Source organism: Manis pentadactyla, chromosome 18 (genome assembly GCF_030020395.1).
Source record: "Manis pentadactyla isolate mManPen7 chromosome 18, mManPen7.hap1, whole genome shotgun sequence".
NCBI classification, from domain to species: Eukaryota; Metazoa; Chordata; class Mammalia; order Pholidota; family Manidae; genus Manis; species Manis pentadactyla.
This window is the reverse complement of record NC_080036.1, coordinates 23428225-23448716: the sequence shown is the minus strand read 5'-3', so window position 1 is coordinate 23448716 and position 20492 is coordinate 23428225. Positions and strand designations below refer to the sequence as shown.

At 47.1% G+C, this 20492-nt stretch overlaps 1 protein-coding gene and 1 long non-coding RNA gene across 3 annotated transcripts in view; both read left to right on the top strand.

Moving 5' to 3' along the window:
* The window catches only part of SLCO3A1 (solute carrier organic anion transporter family member 3A1), a 264472-nt gene that overhangs the window by 28708 nt on the left and 215272 nt on the right, over positions 1 to 20492 (top strand). The gene's annotated exons all lie outside the window — the stretch shown is intronic.
* Positions 981 to 3032, top strand: LOC118935512 (uncharacterized). The gene is made up of 3 exons (XR_008994669.1): positions 981 to 1007; positions 1838 to 2046; positions 2424 to 3032. It is a non-coding gene; the product is annotated as an uncharacterized LOC118935512 (long non-coding RNA).

Genomic DNA, 20492 nt, shown 5'->3' with positions numbered 1-20492 from the left:
TTCTCAAAGCTGCCCTGGCTCTTAGGTCTCTCGTAGGAGCTGGGCAGATAACCTCCTTCTTCCAGCAGCCGAACAAGCACCTGAGTGTCTGAAATCAAATGTTACAGGACAAGGGAACCCTTCTGTGCTGGGCAGCTGGGTGACACTTAGAAGGTGCCCTTGGTTCATTTCTGGCTTTTATCAGATATCAACCGTTAAACTGCTGAGGTGGCCCTTGGACATGTGCCTTGTTTTCTGTCCTTGCATTCACAGTAGGCAGTTTGGGGTAGATCTCCGTGGTGAGCAGCCGTATGCTGTCTGAATCGATCCATGCTCCCCTTTTTATTTTGCTGCTAACACATGGAATGGTAGAAAAAGCTTTCTCTGGGCAGGTGAAATTTGAGTAGATATAAAGGAAGTATAGGATCAAATTCTATTTGGAGCAAGACTGTTTTGGGCAGGGAGAATAGGACATGCAAAGGCCCTGGGGTTGAAGCATGCTTGCTTCGATCAGGGCATTGAAAGGCTAGTGAGTCTCTAACACAGGGAGCAAGGGGGCAGGTGGTAGGAGATGAGAGCTGGCAGTAGCTGTTAAGGCCAGATCCTGCAGGGCCCTGTGAGCCATAGTAAGGCACAATTGATCCCTTTTAAGTATTTTGTTGGACTGGCAAGTAAGCCAGTCCATTTCCTCAGTATCCCTGCTAGCCTTTGCCTTTGCCTCTGTGTCTTTGATTATTCGTTTCCTTCAGCGTGTCCTGCACTTTCCCTTGATCTCTATTAATTGTGTAATGGCAAAGCTTTCCCCCATAGTAGTAACAGTGCAGAAATCCATATGAAAAGTTTAGGGGATTTTATCTTTTTCCATGAGCTAACTCTTCTTATTAGCTGGAAGATAATATCAGAGCTCATCTCCTATGCATCTCTTTTAATTAAGATTCCTCCCATTAGGCAAGGGCTGCCTGCTCTGACCCCAATGCCCCATACTTGCCGTGGATCAGGATGGCCTCCTGATTTTTCTCCCCTGTGGGGTAAGTGCATGAAGTCCTGCTCTGGGGGCCATGCATGAGTATGAACTTGGACATGGCGATTTGCCCTTTGTGATTTGCCTTCCCAAAGAAAGATGTGCTATCACGACTCCCAGCATTAGTCCTTTTCCTGCAGTGTGACCGTGTTCACGCGCTTACTGACTGCTAAGCCACCCTACGCAGGGCTGCAGCCAACATCTGCACCTCTGCGGCTTTGCTCTCAGGACCCCACACTGACTACATCAGCCTGAGTAGTCCGGCTTAACTCCAGACAGGAATTGAAAGGTATGAAGTGATGGCACTTCGTTGATTCTCTTTAAAATTGTGAATAGAAGTGACACTAGGTACTTAATGAGTCCCTGCAAGATGGCAGGTGCTGACACGTGCCTTACATTGTCTGTTTCTAACCCTCTGATGTATATATGACTGTTCAGAACCCGAAGCTTGGAGGTCAAAGAATTCTGCTTACAGCTATCACTGCGGCTGACTGGGAGAGGGAACGGGAGTTTATTTCTCTCTCCCTTTCTGCGAGTGTCTGTGTGGTAGCCAAGACTCCCTCTCCCGGGGGGCTCCTGGCTGGCTTTTACGGCTCTTTGGGGGAAGGCTCAAGGGGCAGGACATAGTGTGAATGCCAGGTGTCAGGAGCCTAATCCTCAGCCCTGGGCACGGGCAGGTTTAGAAATGCTCAGAGGTCAATGCTTTCAAGGTCCATACAGAACTTGGGCACAGATGGATGATAATGTTGCTGTAGTCTTCAATACTTTTGGCACTTAGAATATTGGCACCCTTTCCTCCCCTCACCCCCACCATGACTCTAAAGCTTTTTAATTCAGATCCTTTTGGCTGAGACCCTTCAAAGCCTGCACCCCTCAGCCACAGTGCACCACTCCGAGTGACCTGGTCCTGCCTGTGTGCGTGGGAGCCCTGCAGGAGCTGGTGCCGCACTGCGCTCATTGTCGTCTGGAATTGCAGCTCGGAATGGCCTGGTGGCTTTGGCCGTTCAGACCCCAGCTGGTGCTGGGGTGCTGGGCTGCCTGCCGAGGTACTGATAAACAGTTCATACTGATAAACAGTTTCAATCCTGGGAGCTTCTGAGGGCCTGCTGCTCTCCCCTGCCTTCTGACTGTCTTTGTGATGAAAGATGTGTGGGGTAGCTGAGGTTTAATGAAGCCAGACTGGATGCAACTGCTGGCCTTTAAAGCATCATTCTGCCAATGCTTGCTGTGTGCTCTGCTCAAGTTACTTAAGCTCTCTGAACCTCCCTTGAATCTTTAAATTGAAGTAATACCTATGCCACACAGTTGGTCCCAGGATTTAATGAGATACTGTTATGGAAGGCACATCATCCGGGTCTTGGCACACTGTGTGAACTCAGGGGATAATTAACTTTCTTTCCTTTCTGGTTCTTCCCTTTCCCAGATAGGATCCCAGGCAGAAGAAGAAAAGGCCAAATAAACTTCAAGACACGCTGCCTCAGTCCATGCAGTGAGCTGTGTTTTGCAGTTTTCAGATACTCTTAAATAAAAGTAAAAGTAAAAGTGCTTTAATTATGCCCTTGTTTGTGGTTCAGTTGCATTAAGCCAACTTGAGAATATCACTCACTTTCCTGCTGCTGCAAAGTGAAGGCAAATTTTGCTCCTTTTCCTTTGTAGGTTGCATGAATGGACTCATTACATCAATACTTCTGGAACTCCACAGTCCCCTGCCTCAGAGCCGGGTGGCAGTGTCATCTGAACAGGGCGTGGTTCCGGGACTGGCCTCTTGAATCAGGGTGGGCTCCTGACTCTCATAGCATCTCAGTGTGTGTGTGGTTGGCCCTTGTAGACAGACGTGCTCTTGCTGTTTGCTTTTCGCTACTCAGTTACAGTTGTGCCCTTCCATAGATGACATATGCATACCTGTGAGGAGTTGAGCAGAACTCGGCTGTTTAGTGTGACGTGGTCATAACACTGCCTGCATTCCAGTCCACCTCCTACTGGATGGCCTTAGGCATAAGAAATCTCAATGTCTTTATCTGCAGAATGGGGTTAGTGACGGCCCTTCTCTCATAGGGAGTATATGAGGATTAGGAGGATGGTCTGTACAAGTGCTAACACAGGACCTGCTCCACAGCAAGTGCTCAGGAAGAAATGCTGGTATTAATATTAGTAATAGGTCATATTTGAGCACTTACTATTCCAGAATAAATGCATTCCAGCTAAGTGGACATTGTTGCTTCTCCATGCAGCAAACTTGATTATTCCTTGACTGAGTGTGTAACATGGGAGACATGAGCTCCTTAGATAAAAGTACATTTTATATTGTCACCGAGGAAGGACTCTAGGTGGCCTTACTGGGTCCAGAGTGCATTTGTAGCACTTTGTGGGGTTTAAGCACCGCATTCTGATTATCACCCCTGAGGCAGTACCTCATTGCTCAGCCCTTATCCCAGCCCCCAAATTTCCCTGGGTTCTCTAGTAATGAACTCACAGGGCTTCTCACACCGAAGGGATATCTTGGTGACTGGCACTGAGTGGCAGGACATGTGTTTAAGACTCGGCCACACGCCTTGTTCCAGGCTGCACGCCTTGTCCCAGGTCTCTGTGTCTTGTCTGGGGCTCTGCACCTTGTCAACACAGTGCTGGCTTGTTCTGTGAATTTACTAGCCTAGAAACTCTAAGGTGGGCTTATTTCAAATGCGACTGCTATTCACTTATGTCAAATATGGCATAATTATTTACACCTAGATTCTACTCTCTCCAGTCTATGTAACAATAGGGTGAGCCTTGCTTTCTACATGTCCATTTAGGCTATTAGCCCAGGCACATCATCAGGCAGTTAAGGTAAACATGTGGTATTTGAATTTTGCTCCTTTTCCTTTGTAGGTTGCATGAATGGATTCATTACATCATTCAGAATTGCTGTTATTTTATGATATTCATAAATACCATTTTCCCTGAGCAACTTCCTGTTACATTTAAGAATAAATTCCTCTAAGAGAAAATAGTCTACAGTTCCCTGAGTTTTGCCAGCTAGGAAACATTGTGGTGGTAATTTCTTGCTAGAACAAAACACAAACCCAGATTGAGTCTCTCCCTTTGTTTACATTCCAAATACTCTGCATATATTTGTGTTTTATTAATTTATGACTATATATACATAAATATAGGCATGCATGTAAATATATTTTTTAAGTACACACGCACTGAACATGTGGAATATATTAGTATTGACTTTATCTTTTGCTCCTTCTCTTCTGTCAATAGTCATTCCCCCAATATTTCATTATGAAATATTTCAAACACATAAAATTTGCATTATCCAGTCAGTACCCATATACCCACTGGGCTGATTCTACAATTAATGTCTTGCTATATTTACTTTATCACATAATTAATTATCCATCTCTCCATCACTTTGTCCATCCATTTCCATTGTTTTGTTGTACTTCTGAGTAGGTTGCATGCTGCCCCTAGTCATGGCCATGTGCTCTGTTTGCAGGAAGTGTGTGTTACACCTTGGTTTTTCCCTGAGCTGCCTGTGAACCACCTCCTTGCAGAGACCTTGACGCCTATTCAGGATTGCCTGAAGCCTCACTAGCAGCCACGGAGCCTTCTCAGTGGCTTCCCCAGGACTTTATCCCTCTTGGTGTGGCCTTGACATTCTTATTCCTATGTGCATTTTAAAGCAAGGGTGTTCAGGGTGCTGTATCTACCTTTTTACTTCCTTAAGCAAACAGACTTAACTAGATCCCCCAGAAAATGCTGTCTGCCCCCCATCCCTTAGCACAAGCCAAATAAAGGCTCTGACGTACTGAATCCAAAGGCAGATTCAGTTCAGCTCCAGGTTCCCCGTTTGGCCCCTTTCCAGCATTCTCTGGTCTGGGCAGCCCCCTCACCCCCTCCAGGTGGCCATTCAGGCTGGCCTCTGAGCGCAACGACTTCTCTGCTGTCCTGACTCTCTGGTGCCTGTTGTGTCGTGGCTGGAATGCTCCGAAGGAATGTAGGAAAGAAGGCTCACTGGGTGTGAACTTCCTATTCGTTTTCAGTGACGGCTTTCTCCATTATTGTGTCTATAACATCATTACAATAATTGCCATGGAACGTGTGCATTCTGTCCAAAAAATAAATGAAAAAGGAACACCGTGCCCCTCATGCAATTCTAGAGTGAACCTGCATCAAAAATTTTATTTAACTCATTAACGAGGGAGCCAGTAGGTTGGTAAAGGTGACTCAAAGAGCATTGGAGAGACTGAATATTTATAGGCATCTGAAAGGAAGACATGATAGAAGAAAACCATTAGGTAAATGTGGGGAAGTGGTGAGGTACCATTTGGATCAGCTCTGAGGTATCGCGGCCTCTGGGAGCGCTGCCAGCAGAAAGCCCTGTAGGGGAGGAATAAATTTTCTTCCACCTTTCTAGGTTCTTTTGGCTGGTCTATTAATTAAATTGACATAAGAGAGGTTAACAGAAAAAAGAAATTAATTTTATTTGGGAGTTCCAGAAAACATGAGAGGCTCAAAGACAGACAGTCTGGCAGGTGAGGCTTATGTGCCATCCCTTCAGCCCAAAATAATCCACGTACCAAAGAGGCACATTTTGGGGAGGCTTATTCTGAACCCCGGTGGATCTCAGTTGCCTTCAGGGATTGCCTTGGTTAGAGAGAGACACCTGGTCTCAAGTCATGCCCCCTCCCAGGCAGCCTGCACCTGAGGTGTGGTCTGAGAGTGGGAATAAAGGCTGGTCCGCCCACTGCTGCTTGCATCCCTTAGAGGGTCATCCTATCTTGAGAACTGCCCTTCTGTCACAGCTTACCTCCTCTCCTCTCCACCCTGTCCTGCTTCGTGCCCTCCCCTCTGCGGGCCTCAACCCCAGGAGCCCTCCTTCATAACCTTGCAGCCCGGCAGTGTTGCTGTTTCAGAGGCTGCCTCCTGGGGAACCCAATCTGTGACAGTTAGGAGCCAAATCAGTGAATGTCGTGCAGGGCAAAGGACCGTATCTTCCGGGGTTATCTTATCTACCACGCAGAAATCTACAAGTGAACATGCAGCTTCACATTCCGAACCCTTAATATGTAGGAAATGGCAAAATTAAGCCCAGGTGTATTCCTGTAGACCAGGTTGGGCTGAGCTATAAAAAGCCAGATGGTAAATATTTCAGGCTTTGCAAGCCATACGTCTCTGTCCTCGTCACAGCTCTGCAACTCTGCTTTCAGAGCCGGAGAGCAGGTGGCAGGGGTTCCCAAGGCAGCTCTACTTACAAAAACAGGTGGAGGTTGGGGTTTGGCCCAAGGGCCATAGTGTGCTGACCCCTGCCCTAGATAGTTAAGTAATCCTTGGGTGAGTAAGCCTGTTAAACAGTGTCCTAGTATGATATGAAAAGGAGAGGCTTCCCCCATCTTTGCCCCTTTGATGCTTGTAGGATAAAATTTCTAAATCCCACAACAGCCAAAAGTCATTCCTATTACCCTTTTACAAATGAGGGAATAGGATCAGTGAGGTTCTCCACGGGTCTTCAATAAGATGACAGTTTCTGGAAGCGAGTAGGGTCGATTTAGCCCTGGGGCTTGTTAGGTTCCCCCCTACTAGCCCACCTCACTGAATCATGGGATCACTGGGAGAGAAGTTTGAGTCGCTCTTTGGAGAAAAGCACCCCCAAACCCAGCTGACTGCAGAGTCATAGAGCCCAGAGGTCCCTGAAGGGCCCTGCCCAGCTCCACACTTTCTCTGCCGTGTGTCCAGGAATTGTTACAGAATAGGTGGAGTTCCCCGTGAGCAAGGCCGTTTGAATGCAGAGAGCCCTCATCTGTTACAGTGTGAGAGGAATTTTCCAGCCTGGACCTTGTTTCCTGTGCAGCACTCCTTTGACCCATGTAGGAGTTAAGAACAGCTCACCCCCCAAGAGGCAGAGCTGTTATCTGGCCTGTGCCACTTGCTGGCTGTGCCACTGAGCAAGCCCGTCGGTCAGACTGCCAAGAAAGGGGGCCTTCTGGGGAGCAGAGGTGGGGGCTCTGTAATCTTTTCCAGCTCTCCCTTTGTAAAAGTCCATTTCACAGGGCTTGGATTTGAATTCTGACTCCCCATCTCACCAGCTGTATGGCCATCGGCAAGTTTCTTAAATCTCTCTGTGCCTTAGTTTCCCCATACATAAAGTGGGGGTGATAAAGTTATCTTTTTAATGTGGCTACTGTGGAGATGAAATTAATTTATATATACAAAGCTCATAGAATAATACCTGGTATATAGTAGGCACTAGGCATGTATTTTCTGTTACTGTCTTTGCTATTGTCACCAATTACATTTAGCGCTTAGTTTGCTATTTGCTCCTAATAAGTGCTCAGTTAAGTGTAATTGACTGCATAAATGAGCCACATGATAAATTAGATTCAGACTAAATTCTAGAATAGTGCTCTGCAGTAGAGTTCTCTGTGATGATGGGATATGCTGTATTGGTGTTTGTCCAGAAAGGTGGGATGGAGAAGAACAATAAATTCCCCTGGACCTTTCTAGATTCTTGATTGAAGACAGCCCCTGTAATAAAAGAGAGATTAACAGGAGAAGAGCGAATTTAATTTCATGTGTACGGGAGCCCCAAAGATGTGAGACTCAAAGAAAAGCAAGCAGCTTTTATATCTTTTTGACGAGGAAACAGTAAATTTGTTGAAGAGTTGACAAGACAAAGAAGTTACAGCCAGGGGTAGTAAATTGGAGCATGGGAAGCAACAGATTTGTTTACATACCTTCGGGGCGAATTGCCCATCTCTGATAATCCCCACTTCTCCTTTCCTCCGGGTACAGGGAGGATGCCTTTCCTGTGGGAGATTTATTCATTTCCTGCCTTCAGGGAGATGAAGAACAGCCAGAGTGTCCTCCTTGCATTGGTCATTTCTTCTCTAACATTAATCCGAATAATCAATGTCAGAGTGGCACATGTTGGGGTTCCACTAGCCCCATGTGGCTAATAAACACTTGATGTGTGGGTAGTGCAATCAGGAGCTGCATTTTTAATTTCATTCAACCTTAAACTTATTTCACCACATGTGGCTACTGGCTACCATGTTGGACAGTGCGGTTTTCTGCTCACGTTCAGGGGCTGTGATTCAGTTGGTCTGGTATTGGCATTTTTCAAACATCTGCAGGTGGTTTACATGCAGCCAGAATGGAGAACGCCAGGACCGGAACTTGCAGGTCAGTATTTCTCATCTATCCATCCGTCTATCCATCCATCATCCATCCATCCATCCATCATCCATCCATCCATCCATACATCCATCCATCCATCCATCTATCCATCCATCATCCATCCATCATCCATCCATCATCCATCCATCCATCCATCCATCCATCCATCCATCCATCCATCCATCCATCCATCCAATGAGTATATATGCAGTTCTTGCTATATGCCACTTACCCTTCTAGGCGCCAGAAGTCAGCAAAGAGAGAGGAGGTCTTAGCTGTCTGAGAATTTGAATGCTGGTGGGGGAACAGATTATAAAGGCACGCAATAGGCCACTTCCAGACGAGGTATTGAATGCAGTTGAGGACAAGAGAGGGTGTTGCAATGGTGTCTGGCCTGGACTTGTGGTGGTGCTTGTTTAGGAATGCCTCCTTCAGGAGGGACACCTGTGCTGAGACCTGTTTGGTGAGAAGGAGGCAGCTTTGTTATGATCTGGGGTAAGATCACAGATCGTCCTGAAAGTTGGGACTGTGCTTGGCCTGTTTGCAAAGCAGGAAGAAGGCCAGTGGGGTTGGAATGGGGTGCACGGAGGAGTGTGGAGGGACATGAGCCGGTAAGGGAGAGCAGGGCAGGATTTTTCAGGACCTTGCAGACTAGGGTCTGAGTTAGGATTTTATTGCAGGTACCATGGGGACCATAGGAAGATACTGAGTGACAGCTCCTGGGCTCCAGGTATCCCTCTGATGGCCATACCTTCACGGGTGATATGGAGGGGCATGGCATTGTGGTGGCAGCTCAGGGGAGGGGATGACGGTGGCAGGTGCATGGGTGGCGTCTGTGGAGATGAGCGGATAGACTGTGATTTACCAAAGTCGAGCTGATGGTCCTTACTGATGAGTGGACTGGATATGTGTAGATCGCAGAGTTTTTATATGCCTTCTTCCCCAAATACACCTAGACCATCAAACTGAGTATTTGTGGTTTCCACGAACTGAATAAGCTTACCTTCTTTCCGTCTTCAGGAGGCTGCAAAGAAGCTTTGTGAAGCCGTAGAATGTGGGCTGGTGGATTATAAAGCATGTCGCCTGAGGTGGTGTTTCTCAGACTTAATGTGCACATCATCGGACGATCTTGCTAAGATGCCGAATCTGACCCAGGAGGTCTGGAATAGGGTCTGATTTTGCATTTCTAGAAGGCTCTCAGGTGACATCTTAGATATCAGCGCTACGTGCGCTGAGCCCCACTTTGCCCCACAAGGGCTTATTCACCCCTTAATTTGCTTCTACTACACAAAGGCACAAAACAGTGACGCCCTTCCCCCCAGAGCCTGCGTGCCTTAGGGGCAGGTTATAGCCAGCCGGGCAGACTGTGAAGACTCAGGGCTGAGTCCATTCTTCAGATCCACAAAGGCAGCGTGGATTGTGGCTCGGAGCCCTCTCCAGAGACTCAAGGCATTTGCTTTGTGATCACACAGAAGTCCCTGCTCCTTATTTGTCCTTTGAGGATGGAGTGCCTCGGCAATTATTTCACAGCCTGTAGCAGTGTAGGCACATATCTTCAAGTCCAATCTCCAGAATTACAGTTAAGGGGATATATCTTACATGAAAAGGGCTTTAAAACAAAATGACCCGTGGGCAAGAAAGCATGTGACTCCCCATATGTATGCAACCTGGTATTAACACAATGCGTTTACTTGGTGTCTGGGTGGGGGAAGGTGAGACTTGATCACCAGAGATATTAACAATTGAATGATCAGTTTCAGCAGAGAGGAAGTTCAACTCCAAAGCGGGGCCTCTAGTCCTGCATCCGTTTCTTAATGAAACGGGGAAGAAAATGTCAGGAAGTTTAATATAATGCATTTCACTGCAGAGCATTACTGTAAGTGAAAGCTATTATCAGGCCGCAGGATTTAGGGCTGTTTTGACATAAGTGTACTGCCTTGTAGAGGGGGCTTGTTCAACCATATTGATCACCCAGGGCCAGCACAGAATGTTTTATTGAGGCAGGATCCCATATGGAAGCTTTTTGTAAATGAAACTAACATTTGATTACTCGGAGAAAATTACTGCGACTTGCCATCTGCTTTCCCAGCCAATACCATTGATTCATGGTGCTCTGAGTCGTTCTTAATAATCTGTCCCATTTCATATTATATGAGATACTGAAGATATTTGCTCGACTCCTCCAGTCTTAACATTCAGGGTTATTGCACCAAGCTTGGACTCCGGTTTTCTCTCCAATCTTTTGAATTCCCAAGTGCCGTGGCATTTATCCTTACAGGTTATTAAATTATCATGTGGTAGTTTGCATTTTTATTATGTTTTTCCCCTCTAATAAATGCAAATCTTCCCTTTAGAGCCCACATAGATTTTTTTAACTAGGCGGAGTAGGGGACATTGAACTATCTCAACCCACCTCAGTCAGTAGGACCAATATCCTCTCTTGTTTCTGAGTGGGAGTCTATTCAGTAAAGCCACTCACTGTCTGTGGCTTTACTCTCCCAAAGAAACTGGGTTCCTCCAGTTCCCAGTGTTTGTTTTCCCCATTTGTTTCTCTTTCTCTTGATGGAATTACAGCTAACTCCAGAGAAAGCTGCTTAAAAGGAAGTGCCAGGCGTGGTCTAACTTAGGAGCCCTTCATGAAGTGCCTTGGTTCTAATATGGCCCGAGAGTGAAGGCGGGGGCTTTCCTTATGTTATAGAAATGCCCCCAGCGTGAGCAGATGCGTCTCCCCACCGTGTCCTCTGTCAACCAGCATGTTATTTCCCAGGGGAGGATTCAGAGGGATGGCTCTGATTACAGAGCTGGAAGAACTTTTCTTTATCTGCTCACAAAAGGCAAGTCACATCCATAGTGCAGCCACAGTTGCTCTTCTCAGACGTGGAACAACAGGCAGAAATGGCATGTGGAGGTGCTTCTTTTGAAGGACAATCTTTCCAGTGTGAATAACGGGGAGCCTTCCATAGAATGTTTATCATCAGGACATGCCCTGTCTTGTAAGAGAATGGGAAGAATTGTACTTAGCAAATGTCTCTAGGATGCCCGTTGTGAGTCTTCCAAGAGGTACCATGGGCTTAGGAGCCAGACAGTCCTTGGTTGAAACCCTGTCTCTGCCTCTTTCTAGCTGTTGATCTTAGGAAAGATATGTAACCATTCTGATCTTGACTCTCCCCTGGAAAATAGAAGAATGCTTTCTTGGCAGCTGGAAAGTTTTTAGAATGAACGATAAAGTATAGTAAGTTCCTACCACACTGTTTGCCTGTTGGTTGTAGATGTTGCTTTTAAAACAAAACAAAACAAAAATAGTAAGAAGTCGGATGTTAAAAACAAATACATTGAGAGATTTTTAAAGTTGTTAAAAATCTCTCACCTGGATTTTTACATTCTTTGGATCAAAATGAAACACCAGCAGCTTTCTCCTGATTGCTGGCTGTTCCCTTCATCCTGGCTTCTTAGATAGTGCCAGCCTGCTCTGTGGCAGGTGTGTTCTCTGTGGATGCAAATGCTGGGACTGTCCCTTTGGTGAAGCCAGTCTCCCTGGACACTGGCAACAGAGCGGATGAGTTTGCCCCCACGTGCCCAGCTGGGTCTGCCGTGCTGCCCAGGTTCCAGAAGCAGTGTGCCAAGGGTGGTGTTGCACTGGGTGTCCGAGGCACCTTGCAGTGGGTGGCATGTCAACACGAGGGGTGGGGGGCTGTAACTGTAGGGGCAAAGCCTGATGAATTTGAGCACAAGAGGGAGTCTTGGCTCTGGACAGAGTTCTCTGAGTAGAAATAGATGGGGATGCAGAAGGCAGGTGCTCGTGGTTTGTTTTTGGTGTTCTTGGCTGTGTGAAGGTGCCTCAGCACAATCTTCATTTTCTAAGCATCAAGTCAAAGGGAGATAATGTGACCCAGTTAACATGATAGGGCTCCAGCATTCCCAGGGGACACATCTGCTGACCACCCGTCACCCTCCGAGCTCTCTGCTCAAGAACAGAGCCGCAGCCCCAGGTCGCCACTGCACACAGATAGCAACATGCTGTCAGCTCTCTGGTCCCGTGTTAGGCCATAGCCACTTTCTTACCGAAGTGAGAAATGCAGTACCCTGTGTATCTAGCCGGAGAGGCAAATAAATGCCTCTGTTCTAGAGGCTGGGGATTGCAGTCTTTCTAGAGTGCATTTCCTTTTACATTTAATAATATTTCTAATACCATCTTAGATCTGCTTGTCTATGCAGGTTCCCCACACAATGAGTCTCTCCTGGCTTCTATTTTTATTAGACACAAAACATCTCATTTCTGTCCTAGTTCTCCTTGTTAGGCAGGCCTGGCTCTGTTATTCTCTGGCCTCCAGAGCCATCTAGGGTCTCTTCTGGAGGGACCAAGAAAGCTGCTCACTTCCGACTGATCTGGAAAAAATCAGCTAAAGGAAATTAACAGTTAGATCCACAATAGCTAGCATTGTTCTCAGTGGGTTGGGGTCATTTTCTCTTCCCCTTCACTGTGATTCCCCAGAGCCTGCCTCTCAGTGGGAGAAACAGCACCCTCAGTGGAGGGAAAATGGCTTCTTGTGGGTGGGGGCAGGGTGCAGAAAAACTTACCACCTTTTTTTATGTATGATGCAAAGATAGACACACAATATATACACACAATATATGGCTGCGGTATTGAAATTTCATGGGGGGAGGCAATTAGGAAGAAGTGTCTGTAAAAGCATTTAGAGGGGTGACAATGAAAAAAGGTTGAAAAACTCAGCTCTAGAAGTTTACTCAAGGCCTTCTATTCTCTATCCCCAAAATAACTCCCTTGCTCTCTACTTGGGGTGAAGGCATCACCAGGTATGGTTCTGGAAGGAGGGAAGGGCCGGTGGGTTTCCAGTTGAAGAGCTGTTCAGACTGTTGTAGAGTTTCTCCACTCGGATTCTCCTTTCTTCTTAGTCTATCAATGTTCTACTTGTTCTAGAAGATCTGGCTCCAATGATTCCTCTTATAGAAAGCCTCCCATGAACCTTTCCAATCCATCCCTACTTTTCTTACTGCAAATGGCAGGATTTCTTTCTTTTTTAGGGCTGAGTAATATTCCATTGTGTATATGTGGTACAGTATTTTTAGCACTTTGATGAATGTTGACATGCAACCAACACATAACAGACCATTTAACTCACAGGCAATGAGACCAAGTAGTAATATGCCTTCTCACACAGGGGCACAGGGCTGGACTGGGCATCAGGAGACAGTCTGTCCTTGACAGATGTAAGTTCCAGGGCAAATTACTCCTCTGGGCTTCTGGTGCGCCTCCTGCTAAAATGTGGCGGTTGAGTGAGACCATGCTCAACATCCACTTGAGTAGCACCATCTGTGGTTCCTGTGATCAGTCACTGAGTGTTCAGGTGGAGCCGAGGGTGTTTTGTGTCCAGAATGCACTGGAAGGCTGCCCAGGAAGGCCAACAGCTGAGTTATGAGCCTTGCATGGTGTGAGCAGGGTGAGGATGATGAACTCTGACTGTGTATGGCCATTTCCCTCATTGCTCTAACACTAAAATTTAGACTTTTTTGTTCTTCTAGAAGCTTTTCAATGCTGCACATGTACAGGCAGTGTTTTGTTTGGACCGGTGTTTATCTTATACCTGGAAGCACAAGTTTCAGCAGCCATATTATTTTCTTATCAGCTTATTTATGGGGTTCACTTCTGAGCGGATATAATTAAGTAGAAGTAGATTATCTATCTTGGTATTTAGGACTTAACCCTACCTGTCTGGTAGGTGGTTTGAGGAATTTATATATGATGATTTCATTCCTGTGCTGGTAGAAGTGGTTCATAAATAGGAAACTCCTGTGGAATTGCAAGTAGAATTTGAAGAGCAGGAAGAAAAAGAAATGCTCATGTGCAGCCCTGGCGTCCGTCACCATTTCTCTAGAGTGGCTGTGAGCTTGAGTCTGAGATTCCTGGTAAGTAAAACAAAAAGGGAAATAACAGCTATAATCATACTGCTTATTAACAGCTAGGGTGCTAGAAGCTCTGAAATTAGTTCCAAGGAGAAGCAGAGCTTTTCTAGTACTGAATTAAAAACATGTCTCATATCAGCCTTAACTCAGGATTTCTGAAAGTATATATATATGTTTTTCAAGGGATGCTCAGTATTAAAAAAAAGATTCTGGGTACCAACAGAGTTGTAGGAATGCTACAAAATACATATTTTCATGGATGATTAACAGTGCATGTTAACTTTCTATTTGGAAGCAGAAAGTCTCCAAAAGTTTTATGGTAAAGAAACCTGTCTTTCTGTTCAAACTAGAGTTTCCAAATTATATATGATCTCGTAACTCTTCTTCCCTGCTTTTACCCATATCTAAGCTTTTTACAAATTAGTTTTTTTTTCTTTGACTTTTAACAGCAGGTTTGCCAATTGCTTGGGGCTGCCTCTGTGTACCAACAGAGCCGGTTAGCCTTCACCACCTGGGTTGGGGGCACCTGCTTGTGGCAGGGAGCGTGGTGCTGCATCACTAAGGTTGTGGGGCCAGTGGCACTGGACTTCAGTCCAGGCCCTCCGGTGCTCACTAGCCTGTCATCTTTTCCGGCCTCAGTTTTCTCGTCTGTAAAACTGGTATAATAATATTACCTACCCCATGGGATCATAATGTGGAATAAGTGTGCCAATATATGTGAAGTCCTCAGTATTGAACCTGGCATAACTAATTAATATTAATTACAATGTGATCATAATTCATATTATAATTCCAGAGCTTACCCTGATGCCATACTACTCTTGCATTACCGGGTACTGACTACACTGTTTCTTTGGGTACTGACTGTGCTTCTCTTTATTCTGGTAGAAAAAAAACTTTGTTCACCTTATGTGATAACTGCCTGTTTTCATAGTTGCCACGTCTCTTATTCTGTGGGCTGGTTGAGGGCATTAGCCCCTGGCAAGGCGCAAGTATTCAGTGTGGGGTTTCTTGGCTCATCTGGCAGTAAGCCCAGGCCCTAGGGCATGTACGGAAGCTGATTCAGTGGAAACAGTTCTGCCTAAGGAGTGTTTGTGCGCATAAATTGTTAGTGCGTTTGACACAAATCTCTTTCTTAAGACTAAGCCTGGTCCTTCCTACATTATTTTGTTGAATGCTGGGGAAATCCCTCAACTCCTATTATTCTTGAAGTTTCTTTGATAAAAGAGACCTGGCACCGCATAAATTGTGAATTGAAAGAATGTCTGAAGTTACTGAGTGAAAGGCGCTAAACACAAAGTATTAATAATTGCCTGATGCAAAAATTTCTGGTAATGACTTTAAAGCCCAGTAACTGAGTAGAAGAAAATTGTATTAGTTGTAGCCAGCAGGGATGGAGAATCTTTGTTTTCCTGTGATGGACCACTAAGCTATAGAGAAAAATCAATGGTAAGATTTACAAGCAGGAAACAATTAAATTCAGAATTGTCTGTTTTTTTAAAGAAGAGTATCATAAAATGCTTCACCTTCTCTTAGAATTAATTGAACATAATATTTCACTAAATAGAAGGAGTAATAAAAAAATGCTGCCATTGTACTTTTGGGCCATTTAGGGGGAGAGAACAGGAGAAGAGAGAAATGAGAGAAACTAAGAAATGGGGTGCAGAGGGAAAAATAGTCTGAGAGAGATGCGAGTAAGGAAGTGGATGGAGAAAGAGGCAGGAAATGGCAAAGTCTTAGAGACAGAGACCAACAAGGCTTTTTTAAGAAGAGCTGGACCACAGGGCTCTCAGGATTTCAGAGGAAATGATGGCATTCCTATTAAAGATCAGTTGCAGAATGAACTGGTGCACCGTCAGGATAGAGCCTCAGGAAGGGAACAGCCCTGTTGCATATTTGCAACCACAGGCATCACTGCAGTGCCAGTAACCAATATCGTCCCCCCAGTTGGACCCTGTGGCATGCTGTGAAGGCAGAATCATCATGTCCACGTTACAGACGGGGAAGGGGGTTGTGGGTGTGTCAAATGTCTTGCTTGCATTTCCATAGGTGGTGCATGGCTCTCAAAACCATGCGTGTTTTCTGCCTGCTCCTCCTCCTGCCCCTTACACATGCAGGCGCCTTCAGCATGGACCAGAGGCCAGAGTTATGGCTACATCAGAGATTCTCCACATACTCTTTGCACTGCTTTCTAAGAAAAATGGTTGTAAGATGGCACCCATTTATTGTGTGGTCGTAATACAGCTTAAATCGCTCCATCAGCAACAAAGCCACACAGACTCTTTCTCTTTTCCCTGGCCGACCGTGAGGCAGGTGGATGGTCTTTTAGCCACCAGGGCAGTGACAGGAGGTGGTGACTTCTCTGTTGTCTTTGCTGCCTGGTTCTGCAAACTTGGATCCTGGAATTCACAAGTAAACGCTCTGTGTGTGACATTTCCCCTGTGCCCTAAATTGCCCGGCTCCAAGGAGCTGCTGTTCAGATGAAAAACCAAACCCCACGACGTGCCTCAGTCACCTGATGACATTGCAGCTGTCGCTCCATCATGGGGAAAAGCTCCCTGGGCTTAAGTGGTTACACCCCTTCCCCCTTCCCTGTAAGCAGACATGACCTTGGCACATCAGACAAGAAATTGGCATTGGTTTATAAATCACTTTCATGGGATGAGCAAACATGCATTCAATTTGTTCCTAGAATGACTTTTCTGTGTCAGCCTCAGGAATGCCTCACAAACTTGCATCCCTGTTATAAAGAGCCTGCGTTTGTATTACCAGACACAGGAATCATGTGATTTCCCAAACTGGATTGACAGAGGACCCTAGAACAAGAGTTGGGTGATCTGCCGCAAAATACAGCCCACAGCTTGTTTTTGTTAATAAAGATATATTGGGACACGGCCATGCCCATTGCTTCCATATTGCCTAAGGATGCTGCTTTTGTGCTATGATGGCAGAGTAGAATAGTTGCTACAGAGACTGTGTGGCCCAGAAGCCTAAAATATTTGCTCTTTGGTCCTTTGCAGAGAAAGTGTGCCAATCCCTGTTCAGGAACCACTGCAAGGGAGCCACAGGACCTTTGCATGACTACAGTTTAATGTGAAGGTGACATCTCCTAGACTGTTTCTGCATCTACTCGCTGATGTGGGCCCTGCTGCTGGGCATGTAGTTTGAGGGTGCAGCATCCTCCGAGTTCCCAGTGGCACTGAGGCACCCTGCTGGGCTCTATCATGTCCATGCCCCTCAAAACAGAAGTGCTTTTAGATGCAGGTTCTCTACCCTCCCGGCCTTGTCCCAGGCTCACAGCTCTCGCAGCCCTCACGGGCGCCCACTGGATTGAGCCAGGGAAGCTCCCCCAGGGGCCTTCAGGCTCACCCCTCCTTGACCCAAGCCTTCCAGCAGCTGTGGCTTAGGCTCTGCTGCACTTTGCTCCTGAGGCATCTCACAGGCTCCTCCTTTGACATTCTAGCAGCTCCACCTGGCTGAAGCCTCATTTCTCACCAGCGCTGCTGAGAGAGCTGCCTTGGCAAGTTTCCCCTCACTCCATATGGCACAGTACTGCCAGGATAATGTTACTCCTGCTCAAGAACCTCCCTTGGCTCCCCACTGACCTCAAATCAAGGGCAGGCCCTCAGCCTGGCCTTCAAGGCCATTTTGTTGCAGTTTACTCTTCACAGGACTCTGAGGCCAAAAGGCCTTCCTCCTTTTCCCCGGGGTGGCCTGAACTCTCCCCCTCAATCACGCCAGGCCTCCCCACATCACTTCGCTCTTGGAATGCTGTGGCACAGCCCACTCCAGCCCCACCCTGTATTACAATCCAGCTCACCCTTGTGGCATCCCAGATGCGGCCAAAGGCATGTTATGTTCTCAGTGCCCTGAGCCCTCTGCCCCTCTGTTCTACTACCCTGCATTGGAGGGAGGCTGTGTTGTGATTCGGTGGGTTCTTTCTGTTCTCCGCACTTGTAAACTCCCCCAGGGTAGGCACTGCCTCTCAATTAGAGCTACGTTTCTTGTACCTCCTGCGGAGTAGGCAGTCTGTGCCTGGAACTGAAAGTCAACACCATGCACACCAGTGCAGAGCGCAGCTCCTTTCTCTGCACCTACTGTGTGCCGGCTGCTCTGATACATGATCTTGTACAGCTCACTCAAGCAAATATTGTCATCCCCACAGGCGTGGAAACAGGTTCAGATGATGGCCAACTGCGGTCACAGCCAGATTTGAACCTGAAGCCCTCTTCTCCCCCTGCCCCAGTGCCACACTGACAGGACCAGGTTGTACTCTTGTGAACATCCACGCAGTGGGCTTCTCTGCGGTATCCGGACGGCGCATCTGTGCACACACACCGCTACCTGCCTGTGTTAAAACCACCTGGGGAGTTTGAAAATGCTCATGCCCTGGCCCAGCTAACAAATTATATCCAAGCCTGGGGGCTCCGGGCAGGGGACCGCAGGTGCTGGTGTGTTTCAGAGCTCCCCAGGTGACCCTAGTCCTGGCCCCACTCCCTCAGCCAGAGTAAGAAAATGGGCAGGCCTCTGGGAGGGCTCTTGAGAGTGACCTTGAGCTTCAGCTGCTGCTCCTAAGAATTGGCTTCTTAGCGAGTTCCTGATAACCTTGGCCCTTCTGAAGGTGAGGAAGGCCTTATCTGCAGCTGGCCATGGTCTCTGGGTGCCTGCTTGCCTCTGGCATTTATGACAGCCTGGATGGAAGGTCTCCCTTTGGGGCTGGGTCCCCATCACTGCAGGTGGCCTGAGCCTGCCACAGGCTCTCTAAGAGGTGAGCCTCCCAGAAATGCAGCCCAGGTTTCCCATACCAGGGGCACAGGAGGGCACGTCTCATGAACTGGAAATGAGGGCGTGCTTTCTACTTGTCTCAAGTTCAAAAAACAATCTCATTAATCCTGACTGGGGGTATGCTGGCTTTTGGAGGAGAGGAAGTCCAATGAAGCTAGTGGTTCTCGAAGCATGGCTGGTCCCCGGGATCAGCGGCATCAGCATCACCTACCTGGGAGCTTGTTCGGACTGTGAGTTCCCAGACCCACCCAGACTGGGTGAAGCAGGAAGAGGTTGGAGCCCGGCAGTCTGATAGCCTCTGGGTGATTTTACTGCCACTTAAAGGTCCAAGATGGTGAGTATGTGTGTGGACACCCAGGATGCAGTGGTATTGAGACCCGGCTGGGCATCAGAGACCCCGGGAGTGTATTCAACCTCAGACCCCTGAGCCTCATGTCAGGGGTTCAGATGCTGTTTTTAACAAGAACTCTAAGAGATTCTGAAATGCAAGTTGTGTGTGTGTGTGTGTGGAATCCTGGTCATAGAAACCTGATAAATACTGCATTCTTTTCTAATAACTTCATACCCAGCTTGGTTCAGGGTAAGGACACTTCTCCTTTTCTTTTCCTCCTGGAGTTATAGCTCCTGTCTCTAATTACCAAGATGATTTCCATCAGTCCTGTTACCCATTAAGTAAAGACGTTTGCGCTCTATAGCATGCATCTCCCCCGCTGCTGCATTGTTTACTGCTACATAGAAGCCACAAGTGGGTTTTAAGGCCTCATGCATACTTAATTAGTCCATCTCCTCAAAAGTGTTTTCAATGACGGAAGACATTAGCCTCTGATCTAATTGATCCACAAAGCGTCTTTTCAGAATGTTCCGCGTAGCTTGACTCTTGATCCAGAGAGGCTTCCCTGAGGCCCAAGAGAGGCCACAGGTCGGGGAGGTAAGTTCCTACTATTTCCTGTCACCCCTGTGTGTCACTCTGCAAAGAGCGGGTCTGAGGCAGGCCCAGGCGCCAGCTCTCTCTGGAAGAGTTGATTATTTTGTTTTGTCCACAGCTGTCTCTGTCCCCTCCACCCTTATCTGTCATCATACACGTCCACACCTGTGTGACACTTTACCACAGGGCACACCTGCCAGAATGGAGCAGTTGTCATGTTTCAGCTACGCTGCCTGGTATGTATGTCATTAAGCCTCGTGGCAGAATGAAATATGGCTTCTGCTCCAACCCTTCCCACCTTCCTCCCATTTCTGCTGTCCTTGGCTCCCGGGCTGGAGGTCACCAGGCTGCAGACCCCCAGACTGCTCTAGTGGACCAGTGCCCAGGTGCGTCCCTGATCTGTTTCTGCATGTGGTCTCCTCCGGGTATCCCTCAGGACTGAGCACCAAGGCCTGGGTGCAGCCCCCAAAGCCCCCACCTCCAAGGCTACCAGCTTGCCCACCGTTGCGCTCCCACACCGCCTTACCCACTTGGAGGCTCTGCAAGAGTGTTTATTCCATCACACTCGTTTGCCTTACAAAGGAAAGAAGTTGGTAAGTGAAACCTTTGTGTTTATTCGCTCAGACCTTTCAGAAAGAACTTCTTCTGGAATATTTGAAAGCCATTTAACAAGACCAGGGCTTGCTAAATTTCTTT